The 17,431-nt window shown below is 36.9% G+C and overlaps 1 long non-coding RNA gene across 3 annotated transcripts; it reads right to left on the bottom strand.

The window, feature by feature from the left end:
- Positions 1-5,902: 5,902 nt before the first annotated feature.
- Positions 5,903-12,008, bottom strand: LOC145632075 (uncharacterized). 3 transcript variants are annotated; one of them, XR_014112467.1, is made up of 5 exons: positions 11,775-12,004; positions 8,974-9,176; positions 7,561-7,901; positions 7,211-7,302; positions 5,903-6,175 (listed from the first exon to the last, which is right to left on the bottom strand). It is a non-coding gene; the product is annotated as an uncharacterized LOC145632075 (long non-coding RNA). The 3 variants fall into 3 exon arrangements; XR_014112468.1 differs by having other exon boundaries at positions 7,211-7,290; positions 11,775-12,003; XR_014112466.1 differs by having other exon boundaries at positions 7,211-7,901; positions 11,775-12,008.
- Positions 12,009-17,431: the final 5,423 nt, after the last annotated feature.

Here is a 17,431-nt window from a genome sequence, read left to right as displayed (position 1 = left end):
TTAGTTTTACTTGTTATTTCTCTATTTTGTGATTTCTTTAGTTGTTTTTCCATTTTCTTGCTTTTCTTAGTATATTTTGCATTCTCTTTGATTTCAGGAGATTGGTGATGTTCAAGGAGCTCAATGGCTTTTTCTCGGGGTTTATAAAGCTTAAGATGCAAGCAGGTCTCTCCCATTGAAGCTCAAGTGCTAAGGAGTGCAAATTCCAAGTCTTTTAAGCCGCACTCTCATGCTGCGTGGGCATCAAAAATGGTGTTGAACCCACCGTACGTGGAGGCCTTTGGAAACTGCCACCCCCAACATGTATCAAGTGGAGCGCACGGGAGCATCAACGGATGCACGAGGAAGCTTTCCCCTACTCCTAGGCGCGGGCGCGCACGACAATGGCGCAGGCGCATAAGGCATGTGCACTGCCGCGAGATGGGAGGTGCGGCCGCGTAGCTGCTCTCCCCTTGTTCCATACCCACTTCTTTGCGGCCGCGCATTTAGAGGAGAGGGCGCACCTATTGGGGTTCTTTTTGGATGTCTAACTAACTTCTCCTTTGTTAGTTTTACTATATATAGAATTTCTTCATTTTTAGAATGAAGGAGAGGGAATTAGAATAGACTAGAATTTGTAATATATTGAATTTTTAGAGAGAGAAGCTCAAGATTTTGGGAAATTTTGTTCTTAGATTTTAGAATAGACTGGGTCCTATGGTAATTGATGATTGCTACATTTTGATCTTTATTCACTTTGATATTGATCGAAGTTTGTAAGAATTATTTCCTTTTTAATGCATTTTTAGTGTTTGATTCTTGATATATTTGTTGAATTTCTATAGTTTGTTTGATTTGATTGTTAATATTTTTATTACAATGTTGATGATGAAATTGATGATTAGTTTAGTAATCCTTTTCAATTTTATAATGTGTAGTAAGTAGTTCCTTTACTAGTGAATTGGTGAAGCATGTATGAATGATAAGCTATAGCTAATTTGGGGGTTTTTGATTGATTGGATGATGTTATTAAATTGGTTGATGGAATTTGTGCATGTGTTTGATTTGATGAGTATCTAACCTTGATTATCAAGCTAGATTGCATATTAGTTTTCAATGATACGAAAAATTGATTTGGAAGTTATTATTATCGATTGATCTTGTTTTGCGATTTTCCTTTGAAGTCATTTGTAGAGACATCTAGCTTGACCCTAGGAAATAGCTCTTTAGTGATTTTGATTCCAAATACCGTTTTCCCTCGCATTGCTTGATTGATCAATTTCCCGACAAATTAGCAAGTTTATCGTGAGTGCATGTGGATCCTAAATCCCTAGTGCTTTGATAATGATTCTATTGTAAGCTTTGATTGTATTGATTTGCTAGTTTAGACCAACCCAATTACTTAAGATTTCGGAATAGTTTAACTAGAGACTTTAGCTTAACCTCATTCCCTTGGATTCGACCCGGACTTACCCCTATACTTAGGGTTGGGTTTGGTTATAAATTTGGTTTTTATCGGGGGATACTTAGAAATCAACGACCTAGGTTTTCCTCCCTTCAACCACAAATACTCAAGTGGTGCAGATAAGATATAGAAACCAACAAGATTCTAGTCATGTTCAGGTGGAGCATCCTGGTGTTTCTCAAGACGAGGAGAGGATGATCTGGATCATGAGGAGATTCAGCAGGAAAATGCACATGTACTACAACAGTAGCAGCAGGATTCTTTGGAATCCACTAAGCCAAAGAGAAATTATAAATTAGTTCAGAAGTTTGGGTCAGACAAACCTCTGAGGCATTACGGACAGGTAAACTTGGTAGAATATGCACTCTCGGTGGAGGATGATGAGCCGTTCACCTTCAAACAAGCTATCAAAGACAAGAATAGCGAGATTTGGTTGGTTGCTATGGAAGAAGAGATACAATCTCTTCATAAAAACAAGATATAGGAGGTAGTCCCATTTCCTGTAGGAAAGACTGTTATTAGTTGTAAGTGGGTGAATAAAAGAAAAAAGGATCCTTCCAAGTTAGATGAAATTTGGTATAGGGCTAGGTTAGTGGCCAAGGGATTTGCACAGGAAGAAAGTATTGATTACAATGAGATTTTTTCATTAGTGGTAAAACATACTTCTGATCGGGTGTTGTTGAGTCTTGTAACTCATGGAGATCTTGAGCTGGAATAACTCGATGTGAAGACAACCTTCTTACACGGTGACTTGGATGAGGAAATATATATGTATAAACCCGAGAGATTTAAGGTTGAGGGTAAAGAGAATAAGGTATGTCGGTTGAGGAAATGACTTTATGGATTAAAGCGATCTTCTCGACAATGGTACAAGCGATTTGATTCTATTATGTTAAAATAAGGATTTTCCTGAAGTAGTTACTAATTTGGGTATTTCTACCCCGCCAAGTGGCCCAATGAGAGCGCGACATGTTTCACTGAAAGAGGTGTCCAAATGGACTTCCTAGATGTTGACACGTGTTACGCATATATGGCCTCTGGGAATGGCGGCATTCAAGGCCCAAATCCCAAGGGAGCCGCAAAACGGCACTGCCCTAAATCCTAGGTCATCAAACCCTAGGACAGGGCACACCTTTCTAGGACCCTATAAATAGGGAGATTCCCCCCATTTATTGGGGCACATCTTAATCATTACAACATTTATTGCTCTTGAAAAAAGAGAACACCTAATCTCGGACTCCGAGAAGATATTTACTTTCCGATGTTTTACTCCGAATCCGTACTAACTTCATCTTCAGAGGCGAACCTTCGAACATCCGGAGCTCCGTTCTTTTGTAGGTACAGGCGGCTTCGTTGGACCTAGTTTTCGATTTGTAACTCTCACAAGGGACACAAAAACACCCGAAACATTTGGCGCCGTCTGTGGGGATCGAACCCACGACGGCCAACCAAAAAGTTGGCCGCATTTTGATTGACACAGGTAGCTCCTCCGACATCATCATCTACAAATGCCTTCCAACCTCAAGTATAAGCTTTATAGCATGCATGATGTCTCCCATCCTCTTGTTGGATTTGGGGGAGGAGTAGTGCACCCAGTCGGACGAATAGATCTCCCCATCTAGCTGAGAGAAAGGGGCAACGGACGACACATGACCATCCGGTTTTTGGTGATCGAAGAGCTAACCGCCTATAATCTCATTCTCGGCCGACCCACTCTAAACGAGTGCAAGACCGTCATCATCCCTTCTCTCATGCTGGTCAAGTATGAGAGGGATGATGACTCTATTGGCTCCCTGAACGAAGATCAGAAGACGGCTAGAGAGTGCTATCTCTCGAACGTCAAACCTACAGCTGCAGAAGCCGGACAGGGGAAGGAGCCAATAGACCTTGATGATATCAAAGATGAACAATCGACCCCACCATTGTCAAAGAAAAGGAAGATTGATTAGCTGGTGGTGGTAAAAAAAGAAAAGCATTAGCAATCATTGACCGGGGAACAGTTAGACGACGTCCGTCCCCAGTCGGTTGGTGAGCACATTGATATTCCGTTGGACGATAGTCGTCCAGAGCGAACTATTAAGGTAGGGACGGTTTCCTTTGCAAAGATGGGTGCAGACTTGCACCATCTACTGAAAGAATTCAAAGACATTTTTGCCTTTTGAAGTGAAAGAGATGCCAGACATCAGCCCAAATCTTGCTGTCCATAAACTAGCCGTGGATAAAAAAAAGAAGCCCATCCGGCAAAAGAAAAGAAATCACGACGAGGAGAGAAGTCAGGCAGCAGCCACCGAAGTAAAAAAGCTATTAGAGGTGGGGTTCATTCGGCCATGTAACTTCCCTGACTGGGTTGCGAATGTTTTGCTTGTGAAAAAGACGAATGGTACCTGGCGCATGTGCGTTGATTACATTGACTTAAACAGCGCAGGTCTAAAGGATGGTTATCCGCTTCCAAAGATCGACAGTCTGGTCGACTCTACAGCAGGATATGCCTTGATGAGTATTATGGACACCTACTCAGGCTTTCACCAGATTCCCCTGTGGAAAAGGATCAAGAAAAGGCGGTATTCGTCACTGATCAGGGGCTATTCTGTTACACCGTGATGTCGTTTGGCTTGAAGAAAGCTCCCGCTACTTTCCAACAAATGATCAACACATTATTCATTAATCAGATTGGGAGGAATGTAGAGGCGTACATCAATGACATGATAGTCAAATCAATCAATAGAGGGATCACCTTGCGACCTCCGAGAAACATTCGCCACACTCAAGCGGCACAAGGTCATGCTCAATCCCAAGAAGTGTGTCTTTGGTGTTGAGTATGGGAAGTTTCTCGGATTCCTGATTTATCAAAGGGGGGTAAAAGCCAACCCTGAAAAAATACAGGCGGTCATTGACATGCAGTCACCCTGCACTGTTAAAGAAGTACATAAATTAACAGGTTGTCTGACGGCCTTGGGGAGATTCCTTAGCTGCTTAGGTGACAAGTGCCTCTACTTCTTCCAGGCAATCAGGAAGAAGGCTATGTTTGAATGGGGGGATGATGCTGAGGCGGCCTTTAAAAAATTGAAGCAACATTTGCACTCTTTGCCAAGGCTAGTCAGCCCTCTGCCCAAAGAAACGCTGTACATGCCCTCAGTGGCGTTCTCCTTGCTGAAAGAGACGACATCCAACTCTTGGCCTATTTCATTAGCCATGTTCTCAAGAATGCAGAGATTCGGTACCCTATAGTTGAAAATTTTGGCCTCGCTCTTTACAAATTACATGGCTGTCAAGAAGTTGAAACCTTACTTCTTGGCACACCCGGTAGTGGTCTACACTGACCAACCGATCAAGCGGCCAATGACGACCCTGGAATCATCATGCCAAATGCTCAAATGGGATATTGAATTACAGAGTTTGGAAATCACTTACGAATCAAGGAAGGCAATAAAAGGGCAGTCATTCGTTGACTTTATTGTCAAAATGACAAGGTCGGCTGCGCCGGATAATAAAATCAGGTTTGGAAAGTGTATGTGGATGGGAGCTCTACTATGAACAGGCTGTGGTGCAGGAGTTATATATCAGTCCCCTGAGGAGGATAAGTATGAGCATGCACTACGGTTTAAGTTCCAAGCCTCAAATAACACTAATACAAAACTAACCTCATGTAACACCCAAAAAGTGTTACATAAAGTGGTAAAAGTGTTATAATAGACAATAGGTAACACTTTATTGGGTGATACTTACGTTCTTGTTCCCTTAGGTCTTATGTAGCACTTTGGGTAACGTATTGTAACACTTTCAGTAGTGATACTATAAACCTTCTTATGTAACACTTTTCTTATAATTAGTATCATTTTGAAAGTGTTACTTTTTATTTATTATGTTACACTTACTTATTTTAAGTAACATTTTAAAACCATATAGTATCACTTTGTCCAACATTATGTATCACTTTTCGAACTAATAGGACACTTTGTTGATTTATTAGGTAACATTTTTCAATCACCTTTTGACATATTTAGTAGCACTTTAATAGACATTTTGTAACATTTTTTGCAAACTAATTATTATTATTATCATTATTGTTGTTGTTGTTGTTGTTGTTGTTGTTTTATTGGGTTTTAAATGTATAAAAATAATATTATAATGTACAACAACTAACCAGAATTGTGAAATTTACATATACGATAGACAATAATTTGAATTGATATAATTTATATTTTCTCAAAAAAAAAAAAAAAAAAAATCATGTACAATCTACTAATCCAAACTAAACGAAAGTCGACTTGTCTCTAGACCACCATATTAAAAAACGGAAAGAGCAAAATAGCAATCAGCGCAATTACAAACAGACAACGAGAGTAACAACAAATAGCAGCAGCTAGCAGATCAACAAAAGCAGTAGTAGCACACAGTAGCAGCATTAAGCAATAACAGTGGCAACAACAACGGCAGTAATTGCAGACAACTCCAAACTTTTCAATCCCATAAATTTTGTACTGCATATTATTTATCGATCTCCCCCAAACATCGGCAACTACATATATGCAAGCATGTTTCTTGTGACATCATTACTTGCTACATCAATCCTTCATTATATCAGAGAATCGAAAATAAAGCAATTTACAGCAGACAACAGTGGCAGCGGAAGCACACGACGGTGGGAGCAAATAGTAGTGGCAGCACACGAGGGTGGGAGTAGAAAACGGTATCAGCACACGACAATAGCAGCAAACTGCAACCTGCAACCTGCAACAGACAACAGATACATTTTGCATCAACAACCATCATTCATAAGTAGAGTAAGATGTCCTATTATCAGATAACTAGCGAAGATTAAATGACAAGAAAATAGTGAGATTAAATGACAAGATATCATCTTATCTATTATATAACAAATTCAATACATTATCATAACACCCATGAGTAAGGGCATAAAGAGCAGATAATGAATAAGTAAACAGTAAAATAATGAATTCTAGATTTCTGTGTAAAAATGAACTAAAAGTATACTGGATTAAGAGGATAGTCACCTTAATATTACCTTACAGTAGCACGTAAAGTAATTTTGAAATTTTGATTCTTAGAAAATATATATATACCCACACAATATTCGTCAGCTACTGCCATAACCCGTTATGATTTCAAACCATAAATTATATTTTGCCTTACTAGCTAGTAAACAAAAACAAGTTAGACTAGAAATTAGTATGACAAAATCACAAGGTACATTAATCACTGTGCATAACAAAATGGAAGCTTAAATTGAAACTAGAGCACAGGTCACTTCCAATAGTGAGAGTCCTATATTTTAAGTTCAAATCTTTCCAAGCTTATAAGCTAATTCTCAATGTAAGATTAAATTCATAGTGCATTCCCTTCATAATTTCCAGCATTATCATTTGGAAAAGAAGGTAGAAAAAAAACCTTGGGCGGGAAAGATTAAAAAGAAATAAAATAAAAAATAAAAAATAAAAAATAAAAAAAAAGAAAAGGAAAAATAAACTTAGAAACAAATCAAAGACATGAGGTAATCAATTGGTGTAGCCTGCAGCTAAGATAAACAATTCTATTTAATCAGTTGCATGGTATATACCTATATATCTCTTTTTTTTTTTTTTTAATGAATAAAGACAAGTAATAATGAATTTGTTAAATCACCATGCGAATAACCAAAGCATAAATAATAAATTAAAGGTCTTGTAATTCATTACCCCAAGACTTTGGCTAGTCTCAATGATTAATTACAATAAGAATATAATGAGTTAGTGGAAGAGGAATCACCTTGGTTTAGTTGCATTAGTCAGTGATCCACCAAGAACAATGATAATCAAATTCGGGATGTCGGAAAAAACATAAACCAACTAAAATTAAAACTACGAAGTGAACAAGGAGTAATTATAATAAGCTCTTACTTGGATGACATAAACACGAGTTAATTAAAATAAGGCACACCTTGATAACTGATTAAAATGACAGATTCAATGTCTTTGCTCAATGTAAAATAATACAACAAAATCTTAAGAACAAAGACATTGAATTTGGCATGGGATAACAAGGTTGAATAACAGTAGCATTTTACTTAATATAAAATTTGGTTCTATACTTCAGTTAAGAATCAAGAAATTCAGAACCTTGGATGCTTCCAACTTCCATCAGATGAGAAAATTAACCCCTAACTGAACTTGTCATAAAATGACAGTCACACCCGCGTAGTTGGGTTCGCCAGTTTCGTTTGGAGACCAAGCTCCCATATGAGAGCTCTAGGAACAAAAATGTTAGGCTTCAAAAGATCTTCATCTCGAAAGCTGTAGTCTTTTATATTAGGACCCCTTGTAAAAACTAATGCCAACTGCGTGGCCGATTTGTGGAGGGTAGCCTTTAACCCATTTCCAATATGGCCTTTTGCTTCAAAGCTCTTAACTCCTCCAGTCCAATCTTGTGGAGTAGAGATATTATTATAATCTATGAGCTCCTAAACAACAGAGGTCCAATAATTAGAATGCATTGCATTAATATCTTCACTACAACAAAATAAAGCAAAGGTAATAGTGAAAAACCATTGCCTAATATAAAAAAACTGTTGCCTTATAGCAAAGGCAACAAATATGAGGCGTAGTATATGCCCCCGTTGTCTATTCATAAGACAACACATTTTTATTCAAAGGCAACAGTTTTGAAAATCAAGGTAAAATGATACATAAGGCAACACTTTTACAAAGACAACAAATGAAAAATGTTGCCAACTAAGGAGACAATTCAAAAATGTTTCTAAATGTTGCCACTCCCAAGCATTTAGTAGGTTGTAGGGCTCGAACTTGTGACCTCAAAGTCACAAGGTGACTTCACCACCAACTCCACCAAACTTATATATATATTACACACACTCGCCATAAAAGCAACCAACATCTTAAATTATGTTGTCTTTTTAATATAAATGTTGCCGTAGATAGCAACATAGATATTAATGTTACATTTTCAAGCTATAGTTTTGTTATTGTTATCTTTTCATGCAACAATTATTATGTTTGTTGTCTTAGACTAGAAAAAGGTAACACTTCAAGCGACTGTAGCCTTATATAGTCTAGAGCAACACTTTTTTATCTGTTACTTTAGTTCAAGGTAACAAATAAATATTGTTGCTTTAGATTACTAAGAGTATCATTTCTGTAAGTGTTGCAATCTTAAGTGTTGCCTATTCTAATTTTTTTTGTAGTGCTTGTAGACTTTGGAAGCCAAAATTCACCACATCTATGCATAAACTATAAAAGTATTGATCCATGACTACTAACTTGTAAATTCTCTCTTGCCTTTTATTACTTTAGTTTCTTAAGGGAACGACCAGGTCTTGATGAACTTTATATAGCCGTGGACAAAATTAGCAATTCTTGATATTAAATATGATCTTAAAAAAAAAAACCAATTACACAGCCTGAGTTACTAGGTGAATAAGGAGTGATTGGGTGAATCAACAGCAAACTTAGGTAAAAAAAACCGAGAAATATAGCAGCATCAACATATGTTATAGTAATAGTAAATAGGTTTACCTTGCCTTTCCTGTCGGGTGGGAAGAAGAGTTGCAGTTGTTAACAGCAAAGTCAACCCTGCAGCTAGCAAGAAGTTGGTTGTGAGCCTTGTGGATGCTATAGCTGCTCCTTAGAAGTCTTGGATTCCTGCTTTTAAAGGTGGTGGAAACTTCATTAACCCCGAGTGGCTCAACTGCTCTTCTATTCACCCATTACGACTACCACTGCATTATTAGTGGCAATAAGTTGTTCAGCAGTTCTAAAAAAAACAAAAAAACCGTAACAAACATATAGCTTATTAAAAAATTAACATAGCTAGCCAATTTATTTAGCTATGTTAGTTGAATAAATACTTATCTTGAATCACTTAGTAAAGTGATTTCCATGCCAACTTATAAACGACTGTTTCACTAACCCCATCATCTTTGTATAAATTTCTGCAATATTTTATTTATTATACCAGCCAGGCAATTGCTCATCGCACCAAGCCAGGCATATATACAAGCACACATATAAAATGAAAAGCATGTTGCAAACAAGGCCACAGAAGAATGCACATTAGATGAATGTATACGCACCAGTGACAAGGGGAAAAGGAAACAGAAAACTATACATATAATAAAAACTTACGAATTTTAAGTATCATAATGTATCCTAGCAAACCAAATAAAATTTGATGCTCGTACATTCTTCTTTAAAATGATCAAAATAATATTAGTCATGAGCATGCATAAGTCAAACCCAAGTCCCTACAACATCAAAAGCATGAATTTCAGCTAACTTGGCAATAAAAATCATCAATAACCTCTAAAATTGTTATATAATTGACATCTGCAACATAAAGAGCATTCAAATCATCACCAACTGATGATAGAAACTTGTTTGAATAAAAAAGCTCCCCCTTGAACAACATTGGCTATTTAGAAAAGTGTACATCAATTTGTATGATGTATAATAAAAAAAGAAGGTGGGGTGATTCCTACAGATATTTAGTAATCTAATAAATAATTTCTGAAGACTAGTTCAAATTTCTTGTGAGAATGATCTTCTTAAGTATTATTGCAAAGAGGGGCACATAAGTCATTCATCTCATTTTCTAAATTTAACAAATCCTACTAAGCTGATCAAGTTTAAGATTTCAAAACTAGTTTCAATTCTACACAACAATCTAGCACAATAAACCAACTACCCATGAATCAGAATAGATCAAACAATCAAATTTCACAATTCAACACAATAATCTAACACATAAAAATTTTACACAAAAACAAAATCATCCGAAACTAAAAACTAAAAAGCATAAAATTTGATCGCCTTTCTCATAAAAATATGAAGGGAAATTCCCATTGGTACACCCGTGGTTTTGACTTTTCCCATTGATACACTCCAAAATTTTTGCCTTTCCATTGGTACACCCATGGTTTGGTCTTTTTCCCAACCGTGACTAACACCGTTAAAAAGTATTTCATTAAGTTAAATGATTAAGGAAAAGACTATATACCCCTTTTAAACATCTAATGTCTCGATTTGCATGTCGAAAATTGTTCGGTAAAAGTTTTGGGAGTCCTAGTCGTTAAGGATCCAAATTAACCTCGAAATTAGCAAAAAAATAACACAAATGTCTCATATGCGTGTCAAAAAATGTCTCGCTTTGCATGTCATTACTTTTTTGTGATAATAATTGTTCGGTTAAGGTTTTAGGAGTCCTTTTGACCTTTACGGGTCTAAATCGAACTCGAAATTGTCAAAAAATTAACAAAAATATCTCATTCTTTTTTGTTTTGTCATGACACGCAAAACGAGACATTTTCGTTAATTTTTTTACAATTCCGAGTTCGATTTAGACCCTTAAAGGGTCAAAATGACCCCTAAAACATTAACCAAACAATTACTATCACAAAAAAGTAATGGCACGCAAACCAAGACATTTTTAACATGCTTATAAGACATTTGTGCTATTTTTTTTGCTAATTTTGAGGTTTAGATCCTTAAAGACTAACATGACTTCCAAAACTTTAATCGAACAATTTTTGACACGTAAATCGAGACATTAGATGTTTAAAAGGGGTATTATAGTCTTTTCCTTAATTATTTTAACTTAATGAAATAGTTTTTAACATTGTTAGTCACGGTTGAGAAAAAGACTAAACCTTGGGTGTACCGATGGGAAGGAAATTTTTTTGGAGTGTATCAATGGGAAAAGTAAAAACCACGGGTGTACCAATGGGAATTTCCCAAATATAAAAGAGAATATCCAAAATCAAAATCATCTTTAATTATTAGATGAACCAACAGTAGGAGGTTGATGATAAGAAACCATTGAACCATACTATCATTCTATTCCCACCACTACTAAACAAATTATAATTATAATGATTATAGCTATTATTATGATTATGATTTTGATTATGACTATAATTATGATTATTCTAATTCTGTACTAACCCATCATAATTCCCCATCCTCACTCCGTGAAACACTTAATTATCATCTTCATCCTCCTACTTGAATATTAGCCCAAAATTTGATCCCTAACCCAAAAATTCAATCCTAATCCTAATAATCTAAATCCTGGCAAAAAATTTGAACCCTAACCCAAAATTTCAAACCATATTCCTAACAAATTCATAGCAGCAAGCATCAACTAATAAAGAGCAAGTAATTGCAAAGAAAAAAAATGACGGAATCGATCCCCAAATTCACAGAACCATCGTTGATTTGTATTGTAAAATCAAAATAATAAATAAAAAACGAAATAGCCAAAATCACAACAATTCACATATCAAAACAAACCCTAAATTGAAAAAAAATAGAAAACTTACAATTGGAGGTGCTGATGGCATGGTTTTACAGGAACGCACAGAGGTTGGTGCGGCTTTTGGGTGGTGTCAGTGCAGCGTCTGCTTGTGGGAGGTGGTTGAGAAATTCTTCACCTTTGTTGCGAGGAAGGGAAGTGGTTGTGAGGAGGAGAGAGAAAACTTGTGATGGTGGTGTTGGTTGTTTGAAAGGTGAGGAACAACCGAACAATTTGGACTTCGGGTTAGAATATATTCAGTATAAATCAAGTTTTTTTTTTTTAATATTTTTTTTTAGCTTTTTTTCCCCTACTAATACATAGTTAATGTTAAAGTGTTACAATACGGTGTTACTTAATATAAAAGTGTGACAACACAGTGTTACTTAATATTAAAGTGTTATAATCAAGTGTTACACAATGTAAAGGTGTTACAAAAGTGTTACTTATAAATTAGTCAAGCTTCTAGCCTTGAAAGTGATACCATGTGGTGATACCTTAGGTCAATTTTGTACTAATGTAATGAGGCAGAATATGAAGCCCTGCTAGCCAGCATCCACATGTGCAAGGCAGTAGGAGCAACTAAGATTGACGCCTACTCTGACTCTTAGTTGGTAGTGAGCCAATACCATGGTGGTTATGAAGCCACCCATCCGGCTATGATGAAATACTTGCAGGCGGTCAAAGTTGAGGCCGAGAAACTTGAAGAATTCAATCCTAAAACAACCAGGCGGAAGCTTTGTATAAGCTGGCATCATCCGCCTCATGTGATACACCTCGGTCATTCTTTTGGGAAGTAATGGAAAAATGAAGCATTGAAGAAGATCCCATTGGAGTACTTGACCGAACTTTTACTTGGATGGACAACATCCGAGCATATATGCTAGACAACACGCTACCGGATTCAACTCCAAAAGCAGCCGCACTAAATAAACGTGTGGCCAACTTTGAAATTCGCATAGGAGAGCTTTATAAGAAGGGCTTTCTACAGCCGCTCTTAAAATGCATCACCCCCAAAAAGGAGCACGAAATTCTAGAATACCTACATGTGGGGTTTTGTGCCTCACATATAGGCGGCAGGTCACTAGCAGAAAGAGCCAGGCGGCAGGAATATTTCTGGCCCACCCTGGAGAAAGATGCCATGACTTTAGTGAAAAAGTGTGACAAATGTCAAAAATTCGGCAAGCTTATCCACCATTCGGCCACCAACCTTATGTCCATTCACAAAACAAATCCATTCTCTAAGTGGGGCATGGACATCTTAGGGACCTATACTTCTGCATCAGGCGGACGACGTTATATATCTTTGTTGCTGTAGACACCTAAAAATGGCTCCCTAAAACCAAACCCAATAATGAACAACCTTTTCACCGCCATTATTGGTCGGATTGAGTATTTAATATTGGAGTGCTTAAATCCATGTTCTATCTAATACATTTCATAAACCAATTCATTTCCTAGCTTATTTCCCTAAACCATAGCTTGTTTTCCTCTTTTCGTGTCCACATCACAAAACCGAGAGTAACTGATTTTGTGGCCTAATAATTTTGATCGAATTATTATTTGATTGGATAAGCCTTGAAACAAGCTTTCCAACCATATATCATAAGCCCAATTCCGATTTAAAACGAAGAAGATATGAGCTAAACACTAAACTCGACTCAAAACTAACACCCTTCTACTTAAATGCATAAATATTATAATATACAAATGATTTTGACCTGAATCAAATTGGGTTGAAAATTAGACTTGATAAGCGTTCCAATGATATATTATATTCTTTATTCTGAGTAACGGATCAAAAGTTATGATGATTTTAATAACGTGTAAAAAATTGGAATTACCGCGCACAGTGTAAAAGCACCCTGTCACGGCGCCTGATGACGTGGTACGGTGCCTAGTGCCGTTACACGGTAATTTACAACGTGTCACGGTGATTTTTCCAATGTTTTTTTCGCGTAAAAATCCACTGTGGCATGGTACCTGTTGCCGTGACACGGTACCTGCTGCCGTGACACGGTATTTCTCACCATGTCACGGTGCTTTTATCATGTAATTTTCGCGTTTTCTCAGACACTTTTTTACCGTGACATGGTGGACAATGCCATGTCACATAATTTTCTCGTGTCTTTTCCGCGTAAACCCTTCACACGTCTTTTCCGCGTAAACCCTTCACGTGTTTTTATTCCCCTAGGTCAAATATTTCCCGCGTCACTCCAGAGTATGCCGCGTCACACAAGAGTTTCCCGTGTCACGGCATATTTTTCCGTGTCGCGACAACCTTTTTTAGAGTTTTTATCTTTTTAGGGTTCCGTGTATTCCCTCTACTCTTTTTCCCTATAAATACCCCCCCTTTCTACAATTCGGGGCATCAAATCATTCTCTCTTCTTCTCTTTTATACCAAAAATCATTCTCTTCTGTCTCTCTCTCTCTCTCTCTCTCTCTCTCTCTCTCTCATATTCTAAGCCTTAAACCTATCTTTCTAATTACACCATTATTCCCTTAAGCACTCCAAGGAGTCCATACTTAACCCGAGGTTCCGTCCTTAAACCAAGGCGTGAAAAGTATAAATAACTGAGGGTTTGGTCCAAATCAAATCTACATTTATTTAATTTAATTTTCATTTGATTTATATTTTTTTATTGAAGTTAATAACAATTTATTCATGATGTAGCAATTTAAAAGAACGCACGGAATGTGAGCAATTAATTAATTTAATTACTTATTTTATTTTAATATTGCTAGTAGGGGTGAACATGGTCTGGTTTGGTGTGGTTTGAGTCTAAACCAAACCGTAAAATACGATTTGGTCAATTTTCCAAACCAAACCAAACCATATTAGTATTGAAACCAAACCAAACCAAACCGTAATAATGCAGTTTGGTGCGGTTTGGTTTGCGGTTTATGATGTGACGACATTTTTACCTAAAAATTGTCAAATATTAATAAATTTTTAATAAAGTTCAAATAATTAGCCAAAGGGATTAAATTCTACTACAAATTTTTAATAAAAATAACAATTAACTAATCAAGTGCTAAGTGCTAACACAATAACACATAATAAAAATAATACATAACAAATTATTAGTGGAAAAAAACATAATACATTTGTCCAGAAAAATAATTCATACTACATCATACTACATTATAGATTTGAGATTGAGTATAGAGTATAGTAGTATACTGACCCTATAGTCTTCGAATGATTTTTCATGTTTTTTTTGTTTTTTTTTTTTTTTTTTTAATAATATATAATAACTATTTTAATTTATTTAAAAATTATTTAAATATTAAAATGCGGTTTACTGGTTTACGGTTTGGTTTATAATTTTTGAAAAACTAAACCAAACCGCAAACCGTATTTCCTAAAAAATCGAAACCAAACCGTATTTTTCCAAACCGCAAACCAAACCAAACCGCTAAAATGCGGTTTGGTCAGGTTTGGTTACGGTCTAGACCAAACTGTGTACAGCCCTAATTGCTAGTATCATGATTAGGTTATTTTATATTTGATTTGACTAACGTTATTATTTTTAAATTGCTTCTAATATTAATGTTTATTCTATTATTATTATTATGATCACCATATTGCATGTTTAAAGGGAATATGTAATTGAAAATCACGCATAATAAGATAATTTGGACGACCGGTTTAGGTTCCTTTTTAATCTTGTTATTAAATCAAGTGATCACTAATATTTTAGAATTATATGTTGCATTAATATTAAACCAATTTAGCATAATAATAGTTTGGAGAAAATTGAATATTTGTTTACATGCCTTTGAGATCGCAGAAATCACTTTTTCACTATAAGAATCGAGTAGAGGCCAATACATGCAAATGTGACTCCATGACTCACTTCGTACCATCATCCCCGATCCTCCTTTCGTGGTTCCAAACCATATGGAGTTAGTTATCTCATGGATTATGAATGGGGTGTAACATTCACGGGTCAATCGTTGTTGCCTTTCTTTGTCCCTTTGTTCGTGGTTGCCTTTTATGATCCGTGAACGGTTGACAAGTTTCTTAAAAACTTATTGGCGGCTCCCTACTTTCCTTTTCCCTAATCGTATATGTCAATTCCCACTTCCTATGATTTCCAAGCATATTCACCACATGCTTTAAAGTAGGCGCAATTCGAATGACGCCTACAGTTGCCGTAGATTATTTCACCAAATGGGTAGAGGCAAAGGCGGTAAAAAATAGCAAGACAAAGGAGGTCATCTCCTTCATCTAAAAGAATATAATCACCCGGTTCGGGGTGCCTATGTCTATAGTTTTTGACATTGGTCCTCAGTTTGAGACGCCTCAACTCAAGACTTGGTTCGGAGATTAAGAGATCTCAAGTTGTTTTGCATCAGTCGGTCGGCTCAAAGCAAACGGCCAGGTCGAAGCTTTCAACAACTTAATCTCAGACGACATAAAAAAGAAGATTGAAAGAGCTACCCGCCTTTGGGTGGATGATCTACCACACGTCTTGTGGGCCATCAGAACAACAACAAAAGGAGCAATTGGAGAGACCCCATTCCTAATGGTGTATGGTGCATCGGCTGTCTTGCCCATCGAACACTATGAGCCGACTCTTCGAATCATGTTGAATGACAAAGAGGCAAATTGGAAGGCCATGCGACTAGTATTGGACTTGATTCCAGAGTGCAGGGGCAATGCCACCTTGCGCCATGAGATCTACCGTATGAGAATGACTAGAGATTACAACAAGAGAGTGCATGAGCCGTCCCTTAAAGTTGGGGACTTTGTGCTATGGAAAATGGAGGCAGTCGGTAGGGCGAATGAGCAAGGGAAGCTAACCCCAAATTGGGAAGGCCCCTACCGAATATATGAAGAAGTAAGAGGCGGCACCTACCGTTTGGAGACACCAGACAATAGGCAGCTACCCAGAACCTGGAATGTAGATAACTTGAAAAAGTACTATTTCTGAAATTTTGTATATTTTTTTATTCAAACTCATTAATGAGAAATCCGCCTTCTTTCCCAAAGTATGTCTATTTATTTTCACAATCAAGAGCACCGCCTGCACAATGTGTAGACAAACCAAGCTCAGTATTTTATTGCATTACAGGGTACCGCCTACACAATGTACATACAGTCTAAACCGAACCATTTTACCATTTTCGTGAGAACCGCCTGCCCAATTTGCAAACGGCCCAAAATCACTTAGCATTTTGTAGAATGCATCAATAAGGACCGCCTACACCACAAGAAGTCGGTCCGTATTCTTATGCTTAAAACCACCACCTGCACAATGTGCAGACGACCTGAATCTACTTACCATTTATAAGCTAAGTGTCAAAAACTTGGCGGATAACTATTTTTCTTAGAGAGGCCGAAGGCCGGATATGTTTTATAAATAAAGCCGTCTGCTCCAATATGAGTATGTATGTCTGCTCCAACATGAGTTAGACAACCATCGACGTCCATTTGAATGAATTTGTCGAAGAGAGCATCTCCCATTGGGGTAGTAAATTGCTCTATAATTCGAAAACAAACGGCCCTACTGACTTTCAGGATTAAGATAACGCTTGCAGCCGTTTGACTTAATCTAATTTGAAATTAAAAAAGTGTATGTTTTCCAACTGTCCTAATATAGACCGAAAGCGGCTACTATTTCAATTTAATGGCTACACTATTTATGTATAACCGCCTGTTATTGCTTTGGGGCAAT

The sequence above is a fragment of the Chenopodium album genome, chromosome 5 (genome assembly GCF_948465745.1).
Source record: "Chenopodium album chromosome 5, dcCheAlbu1.1, whole genome shotgun sequence".
Classification (NCBI taxonomy): domain Eukaryota; kingdom Viridiplantae; phylum Streptophyta; class Magnoliopsida; order Caryophyllales; family Amaranthaceae; genus Chenopodium; species Chenopodium album.
The sequence above is the reverse complement of the archived record's forward strand: the minus strand, read 5'-3'. Positions and strand labels throughout refer to the sequence as shown.